The following is a 21,353-nucleotide window of genomic DNA, read 5'->3' as shown; positions in this document are numbered from 1 at the left end:
TATCAGAAAGGACCATTTTGATCTTCCTTGTGTTTTTATGTTTTGGCACATCTGGTCATCAAAACACACTTTGGCTACTGATAGCTCGTACTGTTAAACAGTGGATTTGGGGCTGGAAATTAATCCTTGCTTTAATCTTCATGTTAGCACAGGAACTAATCACAAATGTAACTATAAATGATTGGACCTTGTCCCATTATTTGGTTTACAAACATTAACGCTGGTATTTTATTTTATTTTTTTAATCTGTAGATTGAAGGATTTAAGGAAGGATTTATATAGTTCTCTTGTTCTCTGAAATCTTTTGTTGCATTTCAAACGTGAATTACACAGCCAAGGGCTGAAGACATCAGAAACATACTGCAAAGTAATGCTACAAGGGCTACATTTGAACTGGAAAGGCAGATTATTACGCTAATATGAGAAGGAAGGGAGGAAGAACAGATAAATATTTCAAATCCATCAGGTTGTTCTTGAGAAGTGCTATTATCACTGAAGATTATTTTCAATTGTTGACCTACTGTAAATTATGTTCCAAAGTATACCAAATAGTTGACCATTTGGATGGCAATATAGCATGAGGATGAGAAATACTGAGTTTTGAATGGTATGAGTGAAATGGATTAAACAAAACGGTATTATTTCATTCTTACACAAAAGTTTTTCCATCTTGGTACCAGAATTTAACTAGAAATACAAGTTCTAAATTTTTGTCTAATTCCCTTTTATTTTCTAATTCCTTTCAGTTTCAGACTTCCATAGACTTTTAGGCTCCCTCAATTCTCCTCTTTTTCCTAGATGATTAGCTACCCACAGAAAGCTTAATAATAGACTTATAGAGAGGTCTATTATTCAAGCTATCTGAAAGATAAGGTACATAGATATTCATTTCATACTATCCCACAATCCTATTTGTGTTGTTGTGAAAGAGATAAGATCATGTCAAAATACTGATGTTTTAATCCTCTATATTATAGTCTTAGTGTTACCAGCAAGAGTGAAAGAATAGAGTGCAATCTGCAAGTAATAAAGTCCCCATAAGCATCCTGTAGCTGTGAAAGTATTCATTCAAACTTGGTGAAGTCAATCAGATTTCACAAGTGTAACTCGGGGTAGAATTTCCCATAACCTCTAGGACTTTTCTCAGCTTAACACAACTAAGTCCTTTAAGCTCACAACTCATTCTAGACAGTACCCCATAAAGTGATGTAGTTGTCTCCTTTAATTTTCTTGCAGACAGATGAATTTATTTTCAATGAATCTTGTTAAAAGAACAAGAGATTTCCTCACCATGTATTTAAATAATTGTTCTTACTCTCTTCTCTAACATATTTCACTCCCTGCCCAAACTCAGCACTTCAGCACACAAAACTAAAATTTATGAACTTCAAATTTAGTCTCATCAAATAACAACAAATACCTTTTCTTATCTAGCATGTCAACTAATTTAGGGTTAGAGACTTCTTTTCAGGGGATTCCCTGACTCTAAATACAAAACATAAAACCCACAAACTTCTGCCAGTAAGAATTCTTTATGAAGTGGGGAAAAATAATAAGAAAAAAGAGAAAATAACAATTTTCTAGTTTTTCATATAACTTCTGATGAAAAAAGTTTCCTTTGCAATGAATAAGCATTTTCTGGTGACGGGGAAAAACAGCAACAACACATTTTGCTGGAAACCCTTTATTAGCAAACCTTTGTGCACAAGGCTCCAGTAGGCTAGAAACCCTGTTTTTGTCTGTCTTGAACTTTGTAAGATGGTCTAAATGCATTTTTTTTCCATATACTGGTATAGATAATTAATAGACAAAGCACCATCTAATGGCATAGCAAGAAGATACTATTTTTGCAACCTACATTGTTCAGTTAATCCTTTATCCTTAATGACTTTGTGATGAAGCACATCTTAGAAGACCCCAGAGCTCAAGATTGCAAACTATCTGCAAGCTAGCTTTCTTGAAGTACCATGGGCTCACAAGACCATTATTATGTTGTGGAAACACACAACAGGTGGCAGTGGCACTCAGTCAGAGTGAGATATGCAATCAGTACTGGAGGTAGGCACCTAGGCTCCTGTGGAAAGCCTTAAAAATGGCCTGTCTGGAGTTACAATCTAGGAAGTGCAATGCACTTTGAAAATCTGTGCTTTATTCTATTTTGATTTTTATTCTGGACCTCGACTGAAAGAATCTGGGAAATGAAGGCAGGAATTAGGAGACAGGCATTTGGATGGCAAAGTCTGGAGAAGGCCTCAGTCCTTTGATAAGAAGAGACAAAAGTTGCCTCAAGAATTTATCCAATAAATTCCTTTCATCTGGGGTGGTCCAGCCATACTTAGAACATGCCTGACTTGCTTATCTATGCTAATCTAAACTGGTCTCAAAAACTGCTGAAGAATAATCTTCTCCTAGCAGAAGTATTCTTAAATTACAGTCCAAAATTTCTTACTTTGAAATAAGTTTTTCTTGATGGTTTTTGGAGACAAATGATCAACATCAGTATTTTGCTTGTTCTTTTCCTATTAAAAGGTCATCTTCCTCACAGTTTTTTTTTCTTTTCAAAGCTAAAAATCAACAACAACAAAATCACATAAATCTTGTTTGAAGTAATTTTTTCTTTTCTCTAAACTCCGTAGTACCAAAGTACAGCTGAATGACTCTCTCCCTCGTTTTCTCTGCAGCACTGCCCATATTATAACACAGTTTGAAATTTTATCTCATTGCTGAATGGTAGTTATATTTTGATGTGTAATAACTGACCATGAAAAAGCACCTGAAATCCTGGCAAGACTACGCTAATGGAAACTGCTGGCAAATACATGTGATGTGACAGATTATTAATTGTTTCATTTGTCACCAGGTGATATGTATGGCAAACTATTGACTATTGCAGTGAGCAGCTTGTGCTGACAAGGAATGAGTCTCTGTGATGCAGTGTTTGATCTGTTCTTTCTGTCTGATTTAATGTATGAGTCCTGTAATATAGTAAACCTATTTTGCTGTGAGATTGAGTTGCTGTAACTGTCAGCATTTACCAGGTATTGTCCAGTGATTCAGGCAAGACACCCATCAGACAGACCTATGATCTAATCCATGGTTATCAGAAACTGCAATGCTTCTGCTCACTGAATACGCAGTTGTGGATCTTGTGTAGGATGTTTCATAAATCATCTCAGTTTAAATTTCATCTTATTATCAGGTTGACTGTTAGGTCAACCTATCCTACATACTTGCCTAATAGTTAAAGAAAGACAACAGTTTTCTAGCCTAACTATAATATTTCAGCATTGTACTTAAAGTTTCCAAATTGTCAAGTTTAATGCAGCACTGGTTTCCTGATATATCATGAGATACGTAGGTATGCACTTTCCTAAAATACAGTAACTGTCATCTAAGGATTACAAAACAACTTTAGTGAAAATTTTAATGAATTCAGTCTCACTTTACCATGAAGCAACTATATTCTTTGAAGTCTGGAAAAGTGATTCTATATAACTTAAAAGTGGAAAGGATGCCAGAGGATAGATTACCAGAGCCAGGAGCATATCCTCATATGAGATGAATTTTAATTCTGTTTTGATCAATTTAAGCCAATAGACTTATCAAGAAAGTCCAAGACATTCAATTAAGTAGTTTCATGTCTATATTACAGGAAAGACTTTGTATTTCATGGCAGAGATTGCAGCAGCTTCTCAGACAACCTGAAGAGATAATGCATTAGTAATGTCTGACACTGCATGTACATTCCTGGTATGAACTCCCTCAGGAATTCCAGACAACATTGCTGCTAATGGTTAAGGACCTGTAATAGATATCGTAGCATGTCAGAGGGGAATAATGGTGATGTGTGACATAAGGTCTAGTACACAATCTTAAAATCTATGTTGATTAAATTGTGTTTTCAGATCATAATAGGGTGCCATCAATGACCATTAATACAGGAAAGTAATAGGAGGGTCTGAGCAGCCATGAACCTTTGCAAAGCTCTGCAAAGAGCAGGTGCAGCTCAGTTTCACATCAAGAATGATGTTTTTACAATCTCCTGGTAGGAGTTTGGCCAAGTGAAATGGGAACAGTTTTTAAATCATTAATCTTTGTCCATAGACTGGGGAAGGAATAAAAATGGAATTACGTTTGTGAAGAGGACTGTGCTAAACATTGTAGCCTTTTGATGCTCTACCATGTAAAGCATTTGGGGTTGATACAAGGAGCTGTTAAGTCTGTATACAGATCTGAACCTGAAAGGTGGGGAAATGAAATGCAGAACAAAGACCATCTTTGCTGTTTTTGTGAGTGGTATTTTATCCCTGCCAAAAGAGAGGATTTATTAGCTAGGACACCATTCACAGCAAATATAGCTAGGATGTTTTCAAGACCAACTGGGCAAAAGCACATTACACTAAGCAGTATCCCATGAACATTCTCAGGTTTCCACTGAGTCAAAGATGTCTGTATTATGCTCTTTTACCCCATATAAGTATGTTCACGAGCAGAAATAAATAATTTTTAATGGCATAATCCTGTGGTTTAGTGACTAAGATTACGCAGATCACTTCTGAGTATCTCTGGGCTCCTGAAGATGCTTAGAATTTTCAAAATCAGATGTCTCAGTTGGTCTTCTATATCTCATGTTGTGTTCTTAGACTGTCCAGAGCTCTTTGCTGTCATTGTCACCCAACTGTGGTACATCCTCTGTAACCTTCTGTCCACAGTGTTGATAAAATAAATAAATCCTGAAAGGAGTGGAGAAAAGTCAGTGAGGTCACAAAGGATAGACAGCACATTTAACTGGAGCTGCACAACACTGGCACTGTAATGTAACGAAGTTAATAAGGTATAAAGCCTGACTACTCATTTTATAAGCAAACTCTTCCTGGTAATTAAACCAATAGAGCAGAGAGAGTCAATTATGATGATCTGTGGTCATGTATGCACAGGTACTAGGGATGCCAGCCAGTTTTACACAGCTACAGAAGACATTTCTGAATGTGGGATCAGATGGTCTTTAACAATGAGCTGCTGCTAACCACAGCCAAACTATTACCCCTGCAAGCAGGAAAACACTTTATATACATATATTTAGGAGCACTACAATGCAATAGAAGGCAGTCACTCACATACTGACTGGAAAAGTAAGAAATCCTGAAAAGGAAGAATCCTGAACAATTCTAAAATTACTGACACTGCTGTAACTGTAAAAGCACTTTGTCATATCCAAGAGCTAGTAATGAGGGATTACATCTGCCCTTATTGAAAGGACAGAAGAGCTGTCAAACACACTGACTTAAAGCAAATTTTTCTCCAGTGTGACTGCAATACTAAACTTTGCCAATATTTACTTCAGCACTAATGGGAATAGGGAATTTCAAAGTGGACCCAAGATTATTCTTATGTATCTATCTTAGGTCAAGCAAATAAAGTCAGAAATGTCATGTTTATGGTCCGATTTATAAATGTCTTTGTATCAACTGAATTCACCATGTATGAAAGTTAGTCATAAAAACAAAGCTACTTCTTTGCCAAACTGCTAAAGTCAGGTAGGTGAGATTCAAAAACAAGCTCATTAACAAAATTCACTTCTTTGTTAATATTCAGTGCTTTAGTAGAGAGACTTGTTCAGAAAAATGTGCTATCTATGAATCTAAGGAATGAATTTGTAGCTTAATAATATAAAAAAATAAATTTCCACAGAATTTTGACAGTAAATTTTGACAGGCCACATTGTCCAGTTCTTGTGTTCATTCTGGAGTACAAACTACAGCCCCTAAAGTCCTATGAAAGAAGCAGATGGTTTCAGCTGGCTATAACAAAAAAAGAACAATAGCATTGCAAAGTAGGCATTTCTATGTTTTTTAAAGTTTATTCCTAAATTTCTGAATCACTCATGGATCACTCAGAAGCTCTTGATGAAGTGCAGAACAACACCAGACATGATTATAACTGTAAAGCATAGCTCAGAAGGCTATTTTAAAAATATACTGGGTTAGGTATATTTTCAGTTAATCTCATGTTAAGGAATGAGGAACACTATGCATTCAAAAAAAGAGGTAGTGGATATTTTTGATTGTTTTCTTCTTTTTCTTTTTTCTTTTTTTTTTTTTTGATTGTTGAATGACAACTGTCACAATAAAAAGAAGCTAAAATTACCACATGCTAAGACACATCCAGACATACCATGCAATCTTGCAAGATCACGTCAATTTAAAGCCTATGGCCTTTTGCAAGTAATGGTAACATAATATATAGTAGTCTAAAAAACAAACAAACCTGAGGGCTTCTGTTCCTAATTGCAGTCACTTTTGTCTAGGTTTTCAAGAGAATTAAAAGGTTATAGAACTAGTGAAAATTCAGTAAACAGAGAAGAAGAGAAAAAGTAGCTTTTCTCTATTTCTGTTTTCTCCAGAGTAAGCGACTTTATTTGAATCAATATAGATATCTTGCTTTTGCAGTTGAACTGCTTGTGCTTTTCAAAAACACATGCTTTTAGAATTGTTTTCATTGTTTTCCAATGAAGCATATTTAAATGACAGCATAGATTCTCCTGTTATTAAGATGACATAAACCAGGAAGTGTTCTATTCTGTCAAGGAAAAACTGCTGTGAGCAAGTGCTGAAGAATCTTAGAAGAGCATTTAAATTAATATGTATTTTCTATTTGTATTCCCTGCTTTCTGTTCACTAAACATTTCTTTGTTTTTTTAGGATATAAGCCAGATCTCTCAAGGGTAATGCTTTATTCTTTAAAACAGTAAACATATTGACCACCACTAAGAATCTTGTAAGACAATTTGCACCACATTAGCAGGCCATGAATCTCCCTTTCCAAGAATCCATATTACAAAACAGAAACTTAAGCAAAAACATGGCTTTGTATTGATTTCTTGGGATGCAATATACACCAAAGTATGTCTAAACAACAGATACATGTTCACATGCAAATCCATAGAGTTATATAAAAACTATGTACTTCACAAAAAAAAATGTTTTCTTTGCCGAGCTCTCATATCTGTTATCAATTCAATCTATATGAAATATTGATTATTAATAAAAATGAGTATGCATCTCAAATTTCTGTTACAATCCACACCTATTTTTTCCCCTCAGACTGTATAATAAAGTACAATAAAATAATATAAAATAAATTTCTATCTACATTCACTGTTTTATGTATATTATATATGCCAATATATATACTGTATACAATTATATAGTGGCAGAATATTTTCTTGAGAAAGGATAAACAAGTTTCCCTAATAAATTATAGAATCACCTGAGTTGGAAGGCACCTTTAAAGGTCAGCTCATCCAACTCCCCTGCAATGAACAGCTAGATCAGGTTGCTCAGGTACTCCAGCTGAGGTCTGCAGTGCAGAGAGGCAGGATCACCTCCATCGACCTGCTGCCCACACCTCTTTTGATGCAGCCCAGGATATGTCTGGCTTTCTGGGGTGCAAGGGTAAATTGCTGGCTCAGTTTCAGGTTACCATCCACCAGTACTCCCAAGTTCTTTTCAGCAGGTCTGTGCTCCATCATTACATTCACCAGCTTGTATTGATAGCAGGAGGTACAAATTGCAATTGTTCTCCATGAGAACTGTTTTTCTATGTTACAGAAGCAAAGATTATGCCTTTGACAACAGTCTTTTTGTTTATTTGTTTGTTCTGCATCATTTTGTTTTCAACCATTTAGTTTGCTATTATGGAACTTATCCAGATTGTCACCGGGGATCATCTGCAGGTATTCTACCTGGTATGACTTCAGCATATTAAGTTTTATACTTCGAAAAGGACACATGACATATATGTTGTTAAAATAGATATTTTTCCCCCCAGTTGTTTGTCAGCTTTGATTCTTCCTCATTTTCCTGCTTCTTGCCATACTTTCATGTCATTTTTTCTCCAGTGAGTAACCTGGTTTCTATAACTATGTTACAGGAGTTTTCATGAGATTCGTATATTCTTACAGTAAATGCACAATCCATGTGGGGGAAAAAAAAAAAGATGGTGATGGAATTCATCAATAGCACATTGAGATAAACAGAGTCAAAATGAATGATCAAAAATGTTTGACTCTCATTTCTTATGAAAATATTAGCATCATTTAGGACCTACATTAAGCCAGAGGTATTCTTAGCAAGTTAGTGTCTATCATTAATCTTGAGCTATGTAAATACCATTGAAAAACAACTAATTTGAGGAGGAGAACTCATATTTTATTTTGGAAAATATAAAAATTATTGTTTAGTTTTGAAGAGTCCATCTACTGTGGTCAAATTTGGAGTGCACAAATTCTATGTATTTTCCCTCTCTCCTTTTCCCTGCCTGACTGGAAAAGGCAGAAAAATATGGTGAGGAAGGCAAAGCATTTAGAATGTGTGAGCCTGGAAATAGTAAATTTTAAGAAATGTTTCACTCTGCATAATAAACAGGATTGAGCAGTGGGCCCAGGTGAACCTCATGAGGTTCAACAAATCCAAATGCAAGTTGTGCACCTGGGTTGAGGCAACCCTCACTACCATTACAAGATGGGGTATGAAAGGATTGAGCACAACCCTGCTGAAAAGGGCCTGGGGCTACTGGTGGATGGGAAGCTGGACAGGAGCCAGCAATGTGCCCTCGCAGCCCAGAAGGCCAACCATCTTCTGGGCTACATCAAAAGAAGCGTGGCCAGCAGGGCAAGGGAGGTGATCCTGCCCCTCTAGTCTGCGTTGGTGAGGCCTCACCTGGAGTACAGCATCCACATGTGGAGTTCTCAGTACAGGAGAGACATGGACCTGTTGGAGCGTGTCCAGAAGAGGACCACAAAAATGATCCAAACATTAATGTCCAGTCTCTGAGAAGCCTTCTAGTTCCTTCACATTATATTTGAATGTGACTGTTCTGTTTTACAGCTGACTTTTTGAGGGTGAATGATATTTAGGGCAGAATAGTACAGCTATTGCATGGAATTTCTAATTCAGTTAAGCTTTCCATTAGACCACACACAGACAAAGTGTGAAAGCATGTTTCCAAGACTCTTCTACACCAAAACACAACACCAACTCCCCATCTCTGCTTTCTGGTACCTTATGCTAGTATTCCTGCTATCAGTATTGAGATAGAGGTAGTTAATTTGTTTGGGAAATTACTGGCTGTTGATTATATTCTGTTCAAAAGCTAATAATATCTGAATCTGGTTAAAAGCAGTTTTCTTTCCTTTAGCCTTTGAATTTTAAATCTGGAAGCAAGGTTCCTAGTGCATTTAGACATCCTTGAAAACATTATCTGTGTTTATCTCTGTTTATTTAATAACAGATAAAAGTTATATATACCCAAGCAGCATCCTCAAGATCTTCCACATGAAGACAAGGATATATTTCAATACAATCAAAAATTGTAGGATTTTGCCCAGTGTAGTTTCATCGCAGATGACACAATTAGAGCAGATGAAATGTCAGCCTTGTGGATGATCAGCAAATTGAGTCTTAAAACCATATATAGTTTTCTTAAGTGTCAGTAGATGGGCTTAAGCAAAAGAAAAATATTCTTGCAGAATCAGCATCAGCTGCTTCTATACCATTTGCAATATTGCAAAAGTAGGAAGCAACAGTTCCAATTTTAAATCAAAATAAGGAGTTCCTTTTTACAATCACAATAAAATTCTCTACAAGTATTTCAGGTATCCAAGTAGGACTCACAATTACACCTACACAAAGCTTTAATGAGATACAAAAAGTTTGTATCCTTTGCAATCATCTTCAGAATGGATTCTATTTAATGTCATTTTATATTCTCGTTACAATCTTTGTCAGTTAAGGCATTAGAATTTTAATGACCAGTACAGTCTGTTTGAAAACTATAAACTCTTAATGGACTTACAGAGATTTTAGCGTTTTTATTTTCAGCACTCATCTCACTTCCCTCTCCTGACAGAGTTTAGGAGATACAAACAGGACAGAATAGAAATGGTAGAAGCAGAAAGCCAGAAGTTTTAAAATGAGGACTAGGGTAACAGAAATGAAGATCATGTTGCAAGGATCCAGAAGTCATGGGTCTTGGCTATGGGAGCTTGGATAAATCTAAATTAACATTTTCAAAAGTCAGTGAAATGCCCAAATGCAAAGTGGGCAATTGGCACAAGTGACCTGATGTTCAGAAGTGCTAAATATTTTTTATCACCTTTTCTATATATTGATTGTTTATCCAATGGAGTCAATGGTCTTATCCTGAGCTGTGCTGTGTTTACATCCTTCTGAAACCAATGCATCAACAACAGAAAGCCAAGGACTTGGAGTTTGGATACTGTATGAACACAGTCACTGAGACTATGTGAACAGAACATTCTGTGCCTTCAGGCATTTTTACCTTCATAATGTTTTCTGAATGAATTCTAGACTATTTATTTAAGATAGAAAAATCCACAGGAAAGAAAGAAAACCCAAAATATCAATTTCCAATTAATTTGGGAATTTATCACCAGAAAAAAAAAAGTTGTGTAGTAATGCTGACTACAAACTAGCCTCAGTTTACAAGAAGGAAATGGGAGAAGACCCCAGAAACTTCAGACCTCTTAGCACTCCTTGGCAGCTCAGTCTGTGCCTAGACAAATTTTGTGCTTAAATTTGTTGGTTAATGTCCTGAGCTGGTTGTTCCACAGACTTGACTATTCAGCTTAATTCTTATTGCATATTCTTCAATAACTGTAACTTCTAACAATATAGTTTTCCAAATAAAACTGACTTACGGGGAGAGACGTGGTCAATGAACAACATTTGTCTTAATGGGTTATAAACCTCATGTAACGTGGTAAAAAAAATGAGCAAATAGCACTTTGCTTGAGCAAGTAGACAGCACTTCACTAAGATTGTTTTTGATACATATATTTTGTTTTTGTTGTTGGGTTTTTTTTAGATATACATACCCCCTTCTCATATTTTAGTATCTAATAGTTGTATCTTACCACACATATCAAAGTAAGAAAATTATTTTCCCTTATTGTCTAGCAGTGGAATCAGATAGACTGATTGCAGGTAAAATCCCAGTTGTCAGAAGTATTCAAATATCTTGATAACTCAGTACTTAGGGGTGCCAATAAGAAAGCTCCAGTCCTCATATATGCAATCAATACCTCTAAATCAGGATTTGAAACCTAAATCTTGCCTGTAGAGGTTAGTATAAATTTACATTGATTTAATTAGAGCTAGCATTACAACTGTAGTATTTCCTTTTGTTGTCTCAGCTTATTTTCATTAACTAGATTACATTTGTTTAAAAATAGATAGTTGCATACAAATAAAATCCGTTGACCAAATACCAATAAACTCCAGGAGGGCAGGTTGGGATTTATATTGCCTAAGTTAAGCAATCTAAAAATCAAATCTAAGCTAATCATCTAGGCTCCTTCTGTAGTCCACAGAGTCTGAAGGGTAGCTCTCTTTTAAAAATTAGCATTCATCTTGCATTGCATAAATGTCTCCCTTGAGGTACCCATTTCAATCAGTTATAAAACTGATGCTTAGACAGTATGCCTAAGTTTAAAATAAATTTCTTTGGGACTGAATGCCAGGGCAACTGTTGATTTTAAAAGAATTGCGGATGCTAATGTCAATATCAGCAAAACTCAGCAGTTTAACTGAAGAGCAGCTGGTACTAGACTGATGAGCAGGATGATTGCAATTCATCAAAGGACTAATGAAGATCTCCATGAGACACCTCTGGTATTTTCTGGAAGAGAATATCAAAACCAGGAAATAGCTAAATATAGCATTTCAAAATTCACTACATGAAATGAACAGAGTGCTGCAAATGATTGAAATTCATTTCAAAGCTCATTGTGCAGCCACAATTGCTAATTAAAAGGAGTAAGACCAAAGTATGATTAAATATGGCAATCAATAGAAGATGTATGAAATGAGGTATGAGGAAGGGATTAAGTGTCTGTAAAGGTGAATCACAGACTGGAACTTTTGAATTTAAACTGTGACACAGCTGGACCATACAGCTATTTGGCCTTGTGTACAAGACATCATTCTTGTTTGATATCACAATGAATAATAAAAAAAAAATTGTCAATTCATGCTTCTATCTGAGTCTGGTACCAGATGAGGAGGGATGAGAAACTGATGCTGTTACATAAGGCTCTTGAAAGCTCATCCTGGTCTGCAGCACACCTGGAGAGCCAATGTTCCCTGTTCCCTTCACTAGTGAGACACAAGGAGTCTCGGGAAGAACAGCCAGCACTAGTTATTTTCTTTTGAAGATAAATCCCGTGACTAAGCTGAAAGCATGATTAGAAATAAGTATCTGTAAAGCATCTTGTGATAGACTCTTCTAAACAGATCAATAGCCACTCAGTCTCCGTTTAAAAGAAAGATTATAAAGTATTTACTATACCAAAAAGCTAGGAGTAAATATGTCATGAAAAAGATTTCTATTGGTAGTGTATCCTTTGCCAAAAAGCAATAATTATCTTTTATATTTACTGAAACCAAGGCTGAAATTGCATTCTCTTTCTCTTCCAATCTTTCAAAGAAGCAACATTTGCTAAGCCAAAAAGAATTATTTAAAATTGCAGTTCTAAAACTGACCTACTGTGGTGGGTTAACCCTGGAAAATAGCTAAGTATCCACACAGCTGCTCTCTCATTCTCCCTTCTCAGCAGGAGAGGGAAAGAAAATAGGATAGAAAAGCTCATGGGTCAAGATAAAGGCAAAGACATCACTTACAAAGTGATCATAAGCAAACCAGGCTCAATTTGGAGAAAAGCAATTTAATGCAGATGCAGATAATGACCCACAAAAAGTTAAAATGACACTTTCCCCTCATTCCTTTTCCTAGCCCACATGTCTGCCCTTCACATGAGATCTCTCCCTAAGTGATGCAGGAAATGAGATGGAAGTTGCACTCAGCTTACCCCAGCCCCTCTCCTTCCTTCTCACACCCTGCCCTGCACCATTGGGCCCTGCCCTGGACTGCAGCCCTTCAGGAACATCCTGTTCCCACAGGGCTCCCTACAGCCACAGCTCCTTCAGGAAATGTCTCCCTGTTGTATCGTGGGCCCTCCCAGGGCTGCAGGTGGGGATCTGCTCCAGGTGGGGCTGCAGGGGGACCCCTGCTGCGGCCTGGGGCCCCTCTGCTCCTTCTCCCTTCCTTGGGGCCTCCTCCTCATCCTGTGCTGTAGATACTGCTACCCAGATGAGGTCAAGTCTATCTCAGCCAGTCCTGACAGCTGCCTCTTAATTTTACCTGCAGTGGTGGAATCCATGAAGAAAAGCACCAGACCATGTGTGACAGTGTGTTTTAAGTAACCTACCTCATTTCACACATGCTGACTTTTTCTGATCAACTTTGCTGTCCTTTTTGTCTGTAAGTTATCTGCAAAATGTTCTACACTAGCTGAAAATGCTCAAAGTATTCCTGGGTAAAGAAACTCCATTCCACACATTCCGTTTTGCCTGTTATCCACCCGACATGTGTAAAGCATAGGATGATTCGGTTTTTGTTTGTTTGACTGTTTTCAGAGGTTGTATCTCTCCAGAAAGACTATAGACTTTTTCTAAATCTATTCATTTTTCCACTCCCCAGTGCACAGAGGAAAGGTATTTTGTTTCATCACAGAGAATGAAAAATCACATTTGACTTCCTTTTTATCTCTTCTTTCTCATAGACAAATGATTGAAAAATGGAAACTAATCCCATAGAGGCACAGATATAAAACACCAGAACTTGCTGCAGCTGCAGGAATTGAGTACCTCAGGTGGAGCTGATCAAGCAAATAAGTTTCAGGCTGTTGGCTTAGCTTAGTTTAGTTTTCCCCCCTTGTAACTGCATCAATTACCTTTTTGTCCAACCAGCAATTCTTAAGAAAAGTAGGGAGACATGTATTTGAGTTGCACCACAAATATTACTTTAAATACTTTCTGTGTAGGGCTGAATGGTATAAGCTTTCAAGAGGCCAGACTAGATATCCATTATAATCCATTTTGGTTTTAGAACTGGTGAATTGATAGTAAGTACAGTGAACAGCTGGAGCAAACTTTTTGCACGTATTATTTCCTTGTAGAAAATTATTTTCAATAATTCAATTCAGCAAATTCTAGTGCAGTTCACGTACAGTGTAAAAGAGTATCTTAGGAGCATTTCCAGTTTTTAAGTAATAGGAAATGTAAATACCTCTTGAAGAACCGAGACCTTATAGGATTAGATGGTAAAAGCACCAGGAAGGATGGGTCAAACTCCACAAATTTTGCTGAAAAAAAGAAGATTGAACCTACTGTCCTTGCAGCTTTGTGTATCCTTGACTCTGATGTATACAAGTAGCATTCATTTCTCCTTGATGAAGGTGTTGTGATACATCATCATTTCTTTATTTTTTTTTACTCTGTTCTGAAGAAGAATATTATTTCTGTGATTAAGCAATCAGTCTCCAGCAGAAGGAGCACTGGTAATACAACTAAGTAACTTAGAGTTGTCTGTATTTTATTTTGTTAAAAGAGCTCTAAGTATAACGTGATATTTATTGTCTGCTACAGGACATGGCTTCAATGTTCATTCAAGAGGAAAAGTGACACCAGTTTAACCAGGGACATTAGCAGCCATGTGATGGTCCTCCTCCCTTTCTACCACACACTGCCTAATTCAGCCCAGCTTTTGCTGGTTATTAAAGACTATCTGATTTGCACCAGAGACATCAGAGTTGCAAAAACTTTTCACCCAGCTAGAAATGCAACATAGATCAAGATGCCTAATGTATTTTCAAAATAAGGTTCAGCTGTGCAATAGGTACCTGCTGTTCATTAATGTTCAGAGTTTCAGGACTGCTTCATTTGTTCATAGTACTACAATGAGGACTCCAAGGCCTCAGCTCTTTGTTATCTTGAGGAGAACTCAAGAATAAGGACTGAGCCACTCTAGCCTGACAGGAAGTTTTTAAAACTGCAAGTGCTTTGTATCCTCAAAAGATTTATGAAAGGTAAAGAAAAGTCAAGGCATTTCACATTGTGCAATCCACAGCTTCTTTACATGATTCTTAGCAAAATGGAATGGGTGGGGACCACTTAGAACAGAGAAGTGTTCCCCTGCTCATTTTTAATTGAATATGCCACCTTTTCTCAACATAGAACTTATTTCTGTTACAAAAGAATAACAGCAAGTGGATTGTGCTAATTTCTGAGGGGAAAAAAACGATCTATGCATAGCCTGGAAAAGAATTCATAAAAAGTTTTCTGTGCAGTTATCTCTTTTTGTTTTTGTCATGTCTGCTCACTCAGTAAACCTTTTAAAAGCCTTCCTCCTTTCTTGATAGATAGCTAGTGAATTGCTGTTTTGTACCAGAACTCTGCAGGAAATAACCAGGGGGAAAAAAAAAAAAAATACTTTTACACTGCTGCTCCTGTTCTCCACCAATCTAAATGGAAATCTAACTATCCAGTGTGATCTCTTGTTTCCATTTTAGGAGTAAGTGGATTTTTCCTTCTTGTTATTGAAATCTGAATATTAAGTTAACATTTCTTCTGCATTGACATGTTAAAGAAATCACAGTGATAGTTGGAAGAGAGATAAAATACCTTTACTTGAAACAACTTTTTCTTTACAATACACAATCCCACTTTAATGTCTCTCATTTTTTAAATTTTTCTCATTTTCTCTATTTTTTCTCTCTTTTTCTCATGTGTTTTGTTAAATACTCTTTAAAAAAATGCCCTTCAATGTCCCCCTAAAATCAAGTGACTAGGACATGAACCTTATTTTTTGAGAAAAAAAAAATATTTTCTCAGCCCATCTTCCCAAAATGAAACCATTATTTTTATTAGAATTTCATGTAAAATCCAAGGTCGATCTCAAGCCTGAACAATTTATGTTCTAGACTTTACATAACAGTAGTTTCAGACCAGTAAGTGAGCAACCTAGGTGACATGATGGATGGTTTGCTACCATCAGGAATGATTAACAGGGAGAAGTTATTATCTTAGACCTCTCTGAATCATTTGACACATCTGTAATATTTCCAAGAGAATGTTTTAATATTGAGGTACATCCAAACAATGTGATGGAAAATGGTATCAAAGATCAATGGTCTCTCTGCTCCTGTACAGCATTTTAATGGAGTTGTAAAATCATAGAGACTTATGTGTTAACAACCTTTTACCATATATATCTACACTAATCAGGGTACAACACTTGGAAAGTAGGTTGAAGTCTGAAATGAAAAACATTTTGTTGAATTTAAAGCCAAGGGGTCAGTGATGATGCTAATGAACAAAGGAAAGCACTTTAAAAGGCTGGTATTAAGAAACAGCTTTTGGCTGAAGAACACATATCTATAATTTGGTAACGTGGTCAGTAGTTTATTACTTGCTGAATTTAGAGTCTTACCAACACACACTTCTGAGTGATGCCTTCTGTTTGTCACCAGCTGCCCAACATGACCTAATAATACTCTTGCAATTACTTCAGTATTCATGATTTTCTCACTTCTCTGGCCAGGTTGCAGCCATGAAATATAGCATGGAATTAAACCATTAATTGCAAATACTGTCTGCACTGGATCTTGAAAGTTCAGGAGACAGAACATATATAAACCTATTGCCTGTTTTTATCACTGTTTGTCACTGAAAACCAAGTCAAATTCAGAATTTGAGCTTTATTTACAATTCCTGAGGGAGAGAGGATGTATTTATCTTGTCTAAACTTAAAATTTGCATTGTAAATATCTGTATATGCCTTAAGCGTTTTAATAGTGATGGAGACAAACAAGCACTTTTAGGAAACGTGAGAATGTGATCAATAGCTCTGTTCTGTTGGCACTACTGAACTTTCTATATAAACATTAAATTCATTTGATTATTTTCAGGGATTATTCTGTGAGCTCCCCTTAAAGCAGACCATCAGAACGAGCCTCTCCATCACTTTCTGCACTTCTTTGACCTACCTTCTCCTTTATGAACACATAGAAAAAAGTGAAAAAACTTTACAATCAAAACCCTTCTCTGCATACACAATTCTCTCCCCTGGGAGAAGAGAGAGAATGAAAATGAGCTACGGTTGACACATTAGTCACTTTACTAGATGTGCTAATGGAAGATACTCCAATATTGTGGGTGATGGGGGCTGCATAAAAATTTATATAGTAGAATAGAAACTGCTTGCTTACAATGGGCAAAGATTCTGAATAGGACTAGATTTATTTTATCAACTACACAGCAGTCAAAGCTGTTTCAATGAAGATAAATGAAGAACTCTATCATCTTACTTTGTAGACTTATTTAACCAACAGACTGTCTGTTCTATGATTTGTGATGGCTTTACACATTAGAAACTAACTGAGATATATCATGACTGTCAAATCCTGATATTCCTGTGGGTTTCACATACAGTACAATAGAACCATTTTCATTATCTTTGTGTTACAGATAATGGATTATAAACCATCTTACAGTACCCAAAAGAAAGCCTCTTGGAGATAGAAACACCCTTAATATGCAGAATGTATTTTAAACATTTTCTTTTTCTTTTTTTTTAATTATTTGAATGAAAATGAAGATGACTTTATTTGTTAAAAGATATGTATATGTGTGTGCGCCTGTATATGCGTGTTAAAATCACTTCAACTACCATGTAACAGTAACTGTGCAGTTATTCTTACTTACTACAGCACTTACTTCTAAGTAGTTGGAAAAGGCAAACAGCTTGGGATTCCAAAAATTCACTGACCAATTCCAACTGTCAACAACCTAAACTGATTTGTTGCTCCTGCCATTTGAGCTCTACCTCACTGCTCTTCTGTTGCATTAAATGTCCTTCTGTCTTTCTTGTTCCTATTGCTGGACTGTTACCGCTCTCATTCTTTCTTTTACTCAGTCTCACACACATCCCTATATCTCAGAAACAATCCTTCACTGGAATCTCATAATTCTCTACAAAATGAGCAGGACTGAATCAAACTTTGTATCCCTCCAAAACAAGCAGTCTCCAAAGTATAAAAAACAACATACACGAGGAAGTGCAACACTACTCAGTTTTGACACATCAGTTCAGTTTACTAAGCACTGAAAACTAGAGCTGTCTCAGATTTCAACATAGACTACAGATGACTGTTCGAACAGATGCAACCCTCCCATAAGCCCTGTGTTATTTTGCAAGTCACATGTAGAATCCTTAGATACTTTCAGACAACCAAAATGTCACTAGATGCCTATGTTTCTTCATAGCCATCATTTTCTCTCATATCCCTTCAACTGCAATTCCTTTATGCTCAACCAAGGAAAGATATTTTGGGGGGGATTTTTAAATGCTGCCTGAGGTGCATCAATCCTTTCAGTATCCTTAGCAGCTATTGCACATACACCGGCAGCTCTTTAAAAAAAAAATTTAGCTTCTTTTATTACCATTACATCTTGTCTTTTCTTCTTACTGCAATCATCAGTTTTATCACTTATTGTAGTTGTATTGTTGATACACAAGATATGACCAAGGCAAAGTTTGTATGAGTAAGTGTTGTTTTTGATTAAATCAATTCTTACAGTGGGAGTGAGAAGATTTTGAAGAGCAGAGAGGCTTCACAAAATCTTCTTCAGGTCACCAGAAGGAGCAAAAGTTCTCAAGTCCAAGAATAAATTGAAGATAAATCCTTCAGGTTTTATTTATGACAACTTGAGGGAGGAGGGTATCTGTTACTTGTACAACATATGGAGTTGTAGCCAGACTATTGCTTAGTCCCACTTGAAAACTTAGAGGCAGTAGCTAGTATCTCTATTCTTTAGCTTCTTCTTTAATAGGGATTAAAGAAGTGAGAGAGAATTGTGCAGTGCTATTAGATCGATTCTATCACACCAATGACATTTGGAACTCAGTAATCTGTGAGTTTTGCATGATAAAAACCTAAAATATGTTTAGAGATTTTAGGGATGAAGAGGTGGGTGTTAAAGATATATTTTTGGTGAATGTTTTTCTTCCACCGAGAAAGAGATGTTCATGTCCTTCATTAGCTAATGACTGAAGTCATTACAGGGAATTTTTTTGCTTGGTCTTACTTGCAGAAAGAAGGGGATAGACTCTTTAGCAGATTCTGTGGCAATAGAACAAGGGGAAATGGCTTCAAGCTCAGGGAGGGCAGATTTAGGTTAGATATAAGGAAAAAATATTTTACAGTGAGGGTGATGAGGCACTGGAACTGTTTACCTAGAGTTGTGGTTGATGCCCCATCCCTAGAGACTTTCAAGGCAAAGCTGGATAACTTGATCTAGCTGTGTATGTCCCATTTGATTGCAGGAGAGTTGGACTAGGTGGCCCTCAGAGGTCTCTTCCAACTCTAAGGATTCTATGATTCTATATATGCAAGTAATTGCTCCAATTGCATGTTCTGGTATCAGCAAGGGAGCTCAAATCGTGCAGGAAAAAGTGACGCTTTCTGCGAAGACTGTTTAGTCTACTATTTAAATGAATAAGAAAACAAACAAACAAAAAAAAAGGCTTTCATGTGTTCTTTTCATTTACCTATGCTTTAGTATCTTATATAAAGCAGCAATCTTTCTTGGGAAAAAGCATCCTAAAGGCTTGCAATTTGCCTAGCTCAATTTGAGTTTGCAGTTACTGCCATAATGATAATAAACTCAATTCACGTGCACATTAGTTGGTTCACGACAGTATGCATCCCTTGTATTTTATAAATATTTAACTGTCTACTGTGTAATAATTAATCATCTTGGCTTTCCTTATAAATGTCCTTCTGTTAAGGTTGCATGGCTGTTTTATATCTATAATAAATCTGCTTTTCCAAAAAGAAAGCTATGGTAGACAGTGCCTCTATCTCCAGGGTAATCCAGTTCTGAAGTATGTATTTTTTCAGAGTTCATAATTAATTACTTGATAGTGGAAAGGGAAAAAAGGGAATTTGAGGCATTCAGAAAAAGAAACTAAGGCAGACAACAGCTGAAATAGGATCATAGGTGCTGTTTAAAACTGTATATTTAGGACGTAATCAATTTGTAACTAGACCTTTACCATTGACACCAAGACCTCAGCTCTAGGCTCAGTTATAGTCCTGGCCTACTGTATGGTATTTCCTTTTAGTCCTTCGTGGCTCTGTGTCACTGAATCCACCGGGAAGATAAGGTTACTTTTAGATTCATGGAATATACAACAGCTGTGGAAATGCACTCACATTCTCAAGTCGCACTGTGGAATTCAACAGTGTTTGGAAACTACAGAAGATCTGCACAACAGGAGTGCAGATACTTAAAAGTATGAGAAGCATCTCTGTTAATTGAATAGCCCCTCATAAAATACATAGACAAAAGCCTTTCTCTTTAGGCACTGTCTTTAGTTCTGAAAAAAAGCCAGTATGCGAACTGAAGAGTCAACTAAAATAGATTATAGGAATTGCAAAGAACAAATATATATTATTTTTAATGTATCCTGTCTCTGGAAATGATATGCCCTTCTGCTTGTGGTCCTCTATCCCAAACAGATTTCTGAAGTCAAGTACCTGAGATGCCTCTTTCAAAAGTCATTATATTCAGATCTGTTGGTTGGTTGGGTTTTTTTTTCCTTTTTTTCAGTATGAGGTGGAAAATGATGGCTTCAGAACTCACATGGGCTTTAACTGTACTATGAGAGCTGTATGTTCCATTCCATAGATCGCTTCTTACAGTTTTGGTTTTATTTTCCATCAAAGACATCTCAAGTAGAAGAGCTCTAAGAGGGAATAGGTTTACTCAAATTCCAGTCTCTCATGATGTATATATTCATGCTGTTTGAATACCCTCTTGAGGATGTTTGGGTTTAAACTTCTTCATATTTCAGTGAGACTTAAAGTTACGTCTTCTGCCCCTTTCCTTTTTTTTTTTTCCCTCTTCCACAACAATGAAATTGTTCTCATAGATACGTAAAAATAAGCTTACTGTCCATGTGCATTTTGTAGTCTAAACTCCTAGACATTTTCTGAAAATGACTGAGATTGAGGTCTCGAGGTAAGACATAGGGATGTCTGAGATGCGAATGAATGCCTTAGAGGACTGGAGTGAGAGAAAAGGCACGCTGCTTAACACTATCAGGCTACATGATTCAAAGCTCTTTGTGCAAACAGAGGAAGCCAGAGGCACAAGTCAGGTGGGGGAGCCCCAGCACTTCAGATACAAGCTCCTGTTCAATCCCCTGATAGAGATCTTCCCCAGGAGGCAATATTCAGGCACATAAAATGTGCGAGAGTCATATGCCAATGTCAAATTACATTTCAGGTCTCTCTGGATATTCCAAGAAGCTTCCAATTATTTCTCCAACAAAATACAGATCTGCAAGTCTCTGATATCTCAAACATATTCTAGGCACTAAGCCTAGCACTTGTAGAGCTTAACTGCAGAAAGTCTAGACTTCAAAAT

Source organism: Numida meleagris, chromosome 2 (assembly GCF_002078875.1).
Source record: "Numida meleagris isolate 19003 breed g44 Domestic line chromosome 2, NumMel1.0, whole genome shotgun sequence".
Taxonomy (NCBI): Eukaryota; Metazoa; Chordata; class Aves; order Galliformes; family Numididae; genus Numida; species Numida meleagris.
The sequence above is the reverse complement of the archived record's forward strand: the minus strand, read 5'-3'. Positions refer to the sequence as shown.